An 8,994-nucleotide genomic window follows, 5' to 3' on the forward strand; every position below is an offset into this window, starting at 1 on the left:
TATTTAGCTGAATGCAATACATATTAAGACAAACAAAAAACATTGTACAGGGATATTAACAACATGAATAGTTTTTATTGCTCCCAAATTAGAGTTTATTAGAAAAAAATACTTTTTAAAATTTTTAATCATAGACATTTGTTGCAGAGTTGAAAGAGTGGTGATTTGTGCGGGCAAGATGCATTGAAACAGTATTTCTTTTTCAGTCTGACATAGTAAGTCATATTACTGAGCCAAGAACTATTTAATTGTCTGTATATCAAATAGCTCAATGAAGTATTTGATGGTGTGACTAGACAAGTGGTGGAATATTTCAAAATGTCAAATTAGTGAAGAATTGTAGAGAAGGAGAAAGAAAGGAGAAAAGAAAGGAGTACTTCATTGGTGGCAGAGGTGGGGCAATAGCAGGAAGTCCTGACTTGAAGGAAGGAAGTTCAACACCCGAGAGAGGACGGTCTGTTCTCTTATCAAGTTCATCTGCAGGGACAAACTCTACAATTTCCCCCAAGCAGACCCTTCTCAGCTTTCAGCAGCCTAAAAAAAATGTGGAAATTCAGATTTAGTCCCGTTGCTTCTTTTTTGGGTCTCTGAGGACCCAGATAGCAGCCTGAAGGCAGGTCTGGGAGCTGATAGGTACCTTCCTGAGGCCCAGTGGGGAGAGGACCTGGTGCAGACTTTGAGCCCTTCCCTTGGTCCTCAGTCCCCCGCCCCTTCTTTTCCCAAGTCCTTGGCCTTCCAAGGTAGAATAATGCCCTCCATTATTCCACCCAGCGCCCCAAGACACCTGTGGTGGAGCTGAGGTGCCCTGCGGGCAGAAGAGCGCCCCTGGTGGCGGGATCCAGAGCCAGCTTGCCTGGTTTTGCCATCCTAACCTGAGCTTCCTTTTCCACACCTGAGAAAGGGCGCAAATCAGAGCCCTCCTGGCCTAGAGCTGCTGAGTGGGGGGTGAAGGGCTCGGCGGTGTCTGGCGTATGCCACGCCACATGCTTCCTGGGAAGCAGCAAGCGGGTAGTCGCCTCAGCCTGTGAAAATTCAGGGCATTGCTTTGGCTCGTCCCTGTCCCTGACCCTAACCTTAACCCTTATCTCTGAAGTAGTTTGAGAGGGAGACACAGGCCTTCCCAACAAATGGGCCCCTTTATTCTTTGAGTCGATGGGAGGCCAGGACGGCCAGATCTCCCACTCCAGGCAGGTCAGTTCTCGTCAGGAGCAACCTGCGTCTTTAAGGTCATAGCTGTTATTCTTGGAGTTATTTATTTATTTATCTGTCAAAGTCTTGCTCTGTCGCCCAGGCTGGAGTGCAGTGGCATGATCTTGGCTCACTGCAACCTCCGCCTCCCGGGTTCAAGTGATTCTCCTGCTTCAGCCTCTCTAGTAGCTGGGATTATGGGCGCCTGCCACTACGCCCGACTAATTTTTTGTATTTGTTTTCAGTAGAAATGGGGTTTCACTATGTTGGCCAGCCTGATCTCGACCTTCTGACCGCAAGAGATCGACCTGCCTCAGCCTCCCAAAGTGCTGGAATTTGTATTTTTTGTTCCTTTTTTTTTTTTTTTTTTTTTAGTAGAAATGGGTTTCACTATGTTGGCCAGCCTGGTCTCGAACTTCTGACCTCAAGAGATCGACCTGCCTCAGCCTCCCAAAGTGCTGGGATTATAGGCATGGGCCACTGTGCCCAGTCGGAGTTATCTTTAGTGATCTCAGGATTAGCCAGCCAGCTGGGGTAAAGGGGTGGGTTTAGAAACTTGACTTAAAAGTGTAGTCAAAGGCAAAGAAAAGCAACTTTCCTTTAAGTAATGCATTTTGAGGCAGGGCACAGTGACTCATGCCTGTAATCCCAGCACTTTGGGAGGCCAACATGGGAGGATCACTTGAGCCCAGGAGTTCAAGATCAGCCTGGGCAACATAGCAAGACCTCCATCTCTACAAAAAATAAAATTAAAAATAAAAATTAGCTAGGCATGGTGGCATGCACCTGTAGTCCCAGCTACTTGTGAGACTGAGGCACGAAGATTCCTTGAGCCCAGGAGTTGGAGGCTGCAGCGAGCTATGGTCACACCACTGCACTCCAGCCTGGGTGAGAGAGCGAGACCCCATCTCTTAAAAAACAACAACAAACAAACACATTTTGAGGAAGGATCACAGCTTAGACATTTTGTTCTGTCTGTGTGACCCAATTACAATGAGGTTAACCATTTTCCTTCTCCTTTCCTTTCTCCCTTGGCCTATTCTGCAGACAATGTCTTATTCACAATTACCCTGTCAGTCACTGTTGTGATAAGGATCATGCTTTCTGTAACTAACAATAGGCAATAAACTAATAACAATATCCACAGATATGTTTCCTGTGAAACTCCTTGGTTTCTGTTGCTACACATTTTAGTTAAAAATAAATCACTTAGAAAAAGAAAGAAAGGAATAATTAGTCTACAAGAAACTAGAAAGAAATACTGCAAAATGTAAATCCCAAGCTTATAGCAAATTTCACAGCATTTCACACTAAAAAGCAATCAATTAAATAGATAACCTTTTTAATGATAACCAATATGATTTACGAAAGACCCTGAGCATACAAAATTCATGGAGGATAGAAAATGAATAGATGAAAGAATAGCGGATAAATTATACTTTATGAGTGTTAGGTCTGTTTATACCTTCTTGATAAATAGCTTTAGACATAAATTTAGAGTTTTTTAAATGAAAACACAACTGAAATCCCTTCTCATTCTATTCTTTCAGGAAGGCAGGGTGATGAGTAGATAGGACATGGGCTTTGGAGCTGATCTGCTTTAAATCCAGGCTCTAGCACACAGGTGACTGTGTGACAGGAAATGTATTATGTATTCTACCAACTCTGCTATTTTCCATCCATAAACCTTGCAGGCTGCTGTATGTTAGACATGCACACACAGATGTATCCATATACATAGGCATATCCATGCACACATGTATTAGTAAAGTATTTAGATATGTTTCTTGAGATTCATCTGTGTATGGGATTTAGCTGATCACCCCTGACTGCACGAACATCTGGTGAATACATTACAAACCATTCCTGCTGGTTTATAAATGGTAACAACAAATGACAATTAGAAATGTTTATAAATACTGCAAGCATTTCTAAGTCTTTACTTAATCTTAAAAAATTAGAATTTCTATAATGTGTATAACATTAAATACTTACCATTTATTTTGATCTCAACAGTGTGTAAAGGTGTTTCTATGAATTATACATGATTCTGACTGTCACAGGATCAACTCTTGTCTCTGATCTGTTAATCCCTTTGTTGTTGTCTTCTTTTTTTTAAAAAAAAACAATTGTATTATTGTTTTGCACTTATTGTTTACTCTCTCAAGAGTTCAGCCACTGGGATCATTAAACATTTGATGTATCAGAGCATAGAGGTCCCAAGCTTGGACTCTGAAATCAGAGTGCTAGGGTTCAAGGCTGTATTAGTCCATTTTCACACTGCTATAAAGAACTGCCTGAGACTGGGTAATTTATAAAGGAAAGAGGTTTAATTGACTCACAATTCAGGACTGCTGGGGAGGCCTCAGGAAACTTACAATTCTTGTGGAAGCCGAAGGGGAAATGAGGCACCTTGTTCACAAGGCAGCAGGAAGGAGGAGTGCCAAGTGAAGGGGAAAGAGCCACTTATGAAACCATCAGATCTTGAGAGAACTCACTCACTATCACGAGAACAGCATAGGGGAAACTGCTCCCGTGAGTCAATTACTTCCACTTGTTCTCTCCTTTGACACCTAGGAATTATGGGAATCATGGGGATTACAATTCAAGATTAAATTTGAGTGTGGACACAAAGCCTCAGCCATATCAAAGCCTCAGCTCTGCTACCTTCAAACTGTGTGACCTTGGGCAAATTACTTAGCCTCTCTGGGCCTTAGTTTCTTCATCCACAAAACGGCATAAGATAGTCTTGTTAGGAGAACTAAATGAATTAATCTTCACAGTGCATGGCCCTGTTCTGAACTGTAATTGCTATAAAAGTCTGAAAGAATGAAATTGTTAATTTTGCTAATGATTAAAAATGGATAAATAAAACACTTTATTATTATATTTGTAACTATTAAGATAACTAGTAATAACTATTAAATTAATAGCTATTAAAATATTAATATAGTGTACATTATTCCTGATATAGCTATTTAAGAGAAATATCTATGTAAAGTATCTGACACATAACAGATGTTCAGTAAATAGACATTTTTTATTATTGTTATTCTCTCAGGAAAGAAACCTATGCTAGGTTATATTTAAAAGGCACTGATTAGATTCAGCTCTCTCTATGGGGCTTTGAATGGAAACTTTTTTCCTTTTAAAAGTACAGTGTTTTCAGGTTCAGGAAAAACGTGATGACTAAACTGAGTCCTGTTAATGTGTCAAAGCCAAGTCATCAGGTGTCCTGGGTGGCAGGAGGCCCTGGGTATGGGTGATTGGGGTAGTATGAGTAGGTGACAGGGGCCTTTGAGGCTTTTGTCCTCCTGCTCTGGTTTTCTTACCACTCCTTCAGGTCCTATTTCAGAGTGGAGCAGCAGCCTTGAGAACTACCTGCCTAGGGTGGCTAGTGATGAGGCCACCTAGATGGTGGCAGCATGGCAGTGGATGGCAGTGGATGGTGGCTTCCAAGCTGTTACCTACCCTGGCTTCCTTGCGTAGAGATGGTCACAGGAAGCATTGCCGAGCCATGTGACAAAGGCCCAGGCTCTACCACTCAGAAGTTGTGTGGCTACCTAACTTTTCTGAGCCCTAATGTCCTCATCTGAAAATGGGAGAGTAATTCCTACTGCTTGATTTAAATAGAAACGTCGGCTGGGTGCGGTAGCTCCTGCCTGTAATCCTAGCACTGTGGGAGGCCAAGGCAGGAAGATCCCTTGAGCCCAGGAGTTTGCAATCAGCCTGTGGGCAACACTGGGAGACCCTGTCTCTGTTAAAAAAAAATTACTTAAATGAGAAATGTCTGTGCTTTGCTCAGTGCCTGGGCCAGAGTAAGGGCTTTGTTAGTAGTAACACAGTGGGGTTCTGATGGCAAAATCCATTGAATGTCCCCAATGGTGCTAATGCATCTTTCCTTCAGGGTTACTGTTCAATAAGCTGCTCCACGCTAGCCTAGAAATTCATTAAGTTTTTATCTCCCCTACCTTTTCACTATAAATTATAAAAGAATTTTTTTAAATTTCTCAAATGCTATACATTTTAGAACTAGCATTTCCCCAGTGGATGCAGTTATAAAGGAATAAGCTCTCTGACAGTAAGACCCAGGCTTAGTTCAGGAAAATAGTCCTTGAGATGAAATCAGTCGGTATTACCAACATCCATTTCAGCTCAATCTGTCTGATCCCCAGGAAAAGAGATCTCCGTCATTTCATTCTGGAGGTATCAAATCAGTATTTTCTGGACCTCAGGATGAAGCCCTTGCTGTATGGCATTAAAGTCCAGCGCTTAGGTCATGTCCGATGTCATCCAGCTGTCCACCATCACTCACTGCACTGTCAGTAGCTCTGGTCACACTTGATGTCCTGAGTGCCAGTGGAAAGTTTGCCCCCAAGGCTGACTTGCTGCAGGCTTATGCAGGAACCCCTGGGCAAAGGCTCAGGGGTAAGGGGCTGGGAGTTTAAGATCTTAGAACAAAGCCCAGATTGTACCTTATAGGAGATGCTCTTGGGCAGGTTTGTGTCTCCCTCTGCGGAACCCAAGATGTGTTCCTTCAATGAGCATGTGTGTGACAGGCTGCCCATGAGGGGTGTGGGATGTGGAGAGAGGGGAGAAAGGGGCTTCTACTTCCCTCCAGTCAGCTCTCAAAAGGCTTTCCTGGAGAGGGGAGGGAACCCAGGAGTGCAGCTGCAAAGGAACCCTGAGATACGCTGGATGTGCCAGGGTGTATGGGGCATCGGTCACCTGCTGTGCTGTGACCAGGTGAGGGGTGGTTGGCTGCAGACAGCACAGTCCTGGCATACAGGGGAGGAGATGGACAGGGGTGCACATGCCCAGATGGCTGGCCTCTCGCTCATTCCCTCATTCAGAACTGTTCACTCTGTGGATGCTCTGTGCCTGTGCCTGGCACTTGTTGTCTTTACAGTCTAAGGAGGAAGATAAACATTTAACAATTAAACAAATACATCAGGCTGGGCATAGTGGCTCACTCCTGTAATCCCAGCACTTTGGGAGGCTGCGGCGGGTGGATCACTTGAGGTCAGAAGTTTGAGACCAGCCTAGCCAACATGGTGAAACCCCTGTCTCTACTAAAAATACAAAAATTAGTTGGGCGTGGTGGCATGTGCTTGTAGTCCCAGGTACTCGGGAGGCTGAGGCAGGAGAATCACTTGAACCCAGGAGACAGAGTCTGCGGTGAGCTGAGATCGTGCCACTATGTTCCAGCCTGGCCGACAAAGCAAGACTCTGTCTCAAAAAAAACAAAACACACACAAAAAACCCCCAAAATACATCAATCACTGACAGAAATAAGTGCTCTGAAGAAAATGGAGTTTTGTGATAAAGAATAACAAAAGGCAAATATTTTTGAGCAGCTGGAGAAGGCCTCTTTGAGGTGATATTAAGCAAAAAACTTAAGAGAATGAGAAGAAATTGTCTAGGAGTAGGTGTGGGTCAAGGGGAACGGCATGAAATAAGATGAGCTGAGGCCCACAGCCTAATAGATGCTCATAAATGAGTGAAGGTGGAGAGGTTGGCAAGGGCCGGATCACCCCCATCTTGCAGGCTGTGTAAAGAGTTATGAATTAGCACTGAAGGGATTTAAGCAAGGGAACCACAGGGCTCAGTGTATGTCTAAAAAGGGCCCCTGTGGCTGCTGTGTTGGAGACTGGGACTTGAAGGAGGCTAGAAGCTGAGCTTCTGAGTTGAGTTTTCCTCTTCTCATATCACACTGTCCTGTCATTGTTTGGATCCCTCCCTCCCGCCACTGACCTCCCACTGCACACCCAGCAGCCTTGCCATTGCTAAAGGACAGAGAAGTATTTGCAGCCCTCCATCAGCAGCCCTGACCCACAAGGCAATAATTGCTTGCTAATTAGATCAGCTGCGACGGATCTTCCTAGGAAAGGGGCGTATGTCCTGAGCCTTTGAGTCTAAGTATACTGGCCCCCAGAACACCTGTTCTGAAGGGGATCTATTTGGGCATCAAAGTCCTTTGTTTAAAAATAATCAGTTATATCAGTTCATAGTCTTACCCACTCCACACTGGCACCGGGACTCTGGACCAGAGATGGCTTGGTGAAGAGATACAGAGCAGAGAAGTATTAATAAAGAGCAGTCTAACTCGTGGTGAGATGTCATCCCCTCAAGCAAACTTGGTACTCTATCTTAGTACTGTGGGGAGCTTGGGCAAAAGGCTGTGTATTGTTCAGCTTTTCCTCCCCAGGGCCTTAGGAGGGAGGTTGGAGAGAGAAATCTCTGCACGTTTGAGGAATTAAACTGTATGTAGATAGATGTTGTGAAAGATGGGGAGCCCTGACTGTAGCTACTTTGTGGAATGCAAAGCCCACCAAGATGAGATGGGAAATGTGATCTTGGAACTGGTGTGGGTGCTGGAGGCAAGATGCGGTTTTGCATAAAGAGGCTGGGAGAAAGTGCTTTGGGTGACAGTTCATCTCCTGGGTGACATTTGTGTATCTAAAGAGGATGGAAAGATGAACAACACACAGTCTATTCTATGAGGATAATTATGTCAGGTGACCATATGCAGACTGCTAAGTTGTGGCGTTCCCATTCCAGTGGGCCAAGTGGCAGGTGATATAGTAATACTGTGATATGCTTGAGGTGTGTGGAAAGGCAGGCAGAATTCAGAGGGCAACAGGAATCACGACAGCCTGGGTACGACACTAGCGGGAAGAAAGAGCTATGACTGAAGAAGGTATTTGTCACCTTTGTTCCACACACATAGAATGAAAGTGTAGTTGTCAGCTGTTGCAGATAAAGGGAAATTAGAATTACATTAGATATCTGGAAGAACTCTCCAGCTGGAAGAGTTTGGAGAGGCTGTGATTAGATTACCAAGGGGAAAAAAAATGATTGCCTTATGTGACTGGGAATTTGTGAGTTGCGTGCTATGTGCCAGGTACGGTAGTCATTGTATCTGTCATTGCAACTTCATGGAGCTGGTATTTTTATGCCCATTTTATGGATGTGAAATCTGAGGCTTGTGATGGTTTGGTTTGCCCGGTGTCGTACAGTGGGTAAGTGCCTGGCTTCAGTGCCTGTGTTTTTTCACCACACTCTCTAACTTGTCATTTTAACAAAAAGCCTCAACAATTATTTTTAGGGGCTTAATCATCCCCCTGTTTATATTTATTGGGTTTCCTCCAAGCCCTTGATCCAGTGGCATATTCCTAAGAAGCCCTGGTAAAGCTTCTTAGGGCCAGGCCACCCGTCTTGGTTATGAGGACATTCCTGTGTCTTCCCTGAAACCACGGTCTTGCTAAATGTCGACTGAAAAATGTATGAATGAGACCTCCTCCGACCGCTGCCAGTTGATGGGGCCCAACATTTAGCAGGTCATGCAGTCAAGCTCTGCAGATGGACGTGCTCTTTCTTTCCTCAAGAAAGAGATATCCAGGTCATCTGAGGACTTAGCACAGAAAAAGCTCTAGGTGGGAACGAAGGCAGCCACATTGTACATCTTCAAAGAGTTTAAATTAGTTGTGTAATTTTTTAAAAAAATTGGGAATATTTCACATAAAAAAAAAAGTCTTTATATCCTTTTGAAAAACTAGAAGCTCCGCCACTCTCTATTTCCTGGTATCTGGCACTCTTCATTCCTTACCTTGCTTGTAGAAATCTGAGTTTGTAACCCTTAAGCTAGAACAAAGCTAACTGACCCAAATGCCCAGCTGATGTTCTGTGCATAAGCACCAAAAGAGCCATACTGATCATTGAAAGTATGAGATACTTCCTGCTCCCATCTGGGGAGCTTTTAAACTACCCTTACCTGGGCACTGCCCTGCACCAATTGAATCAGTA

Source organism: Nomascus leucogenys, chromosome 18, assembly GCF_006542625.1.
Source record: "Nomascus leucogenys isolate Asia chromosome 18, Asia_NLE_v1, whole genome shotgun sequence".
Lineage (NCBI taxonomy): Eukaryota > Metazoa > Chordata > Mammalia > Primates > Hylobatidae > Nomascus > Nomascus leucogenys.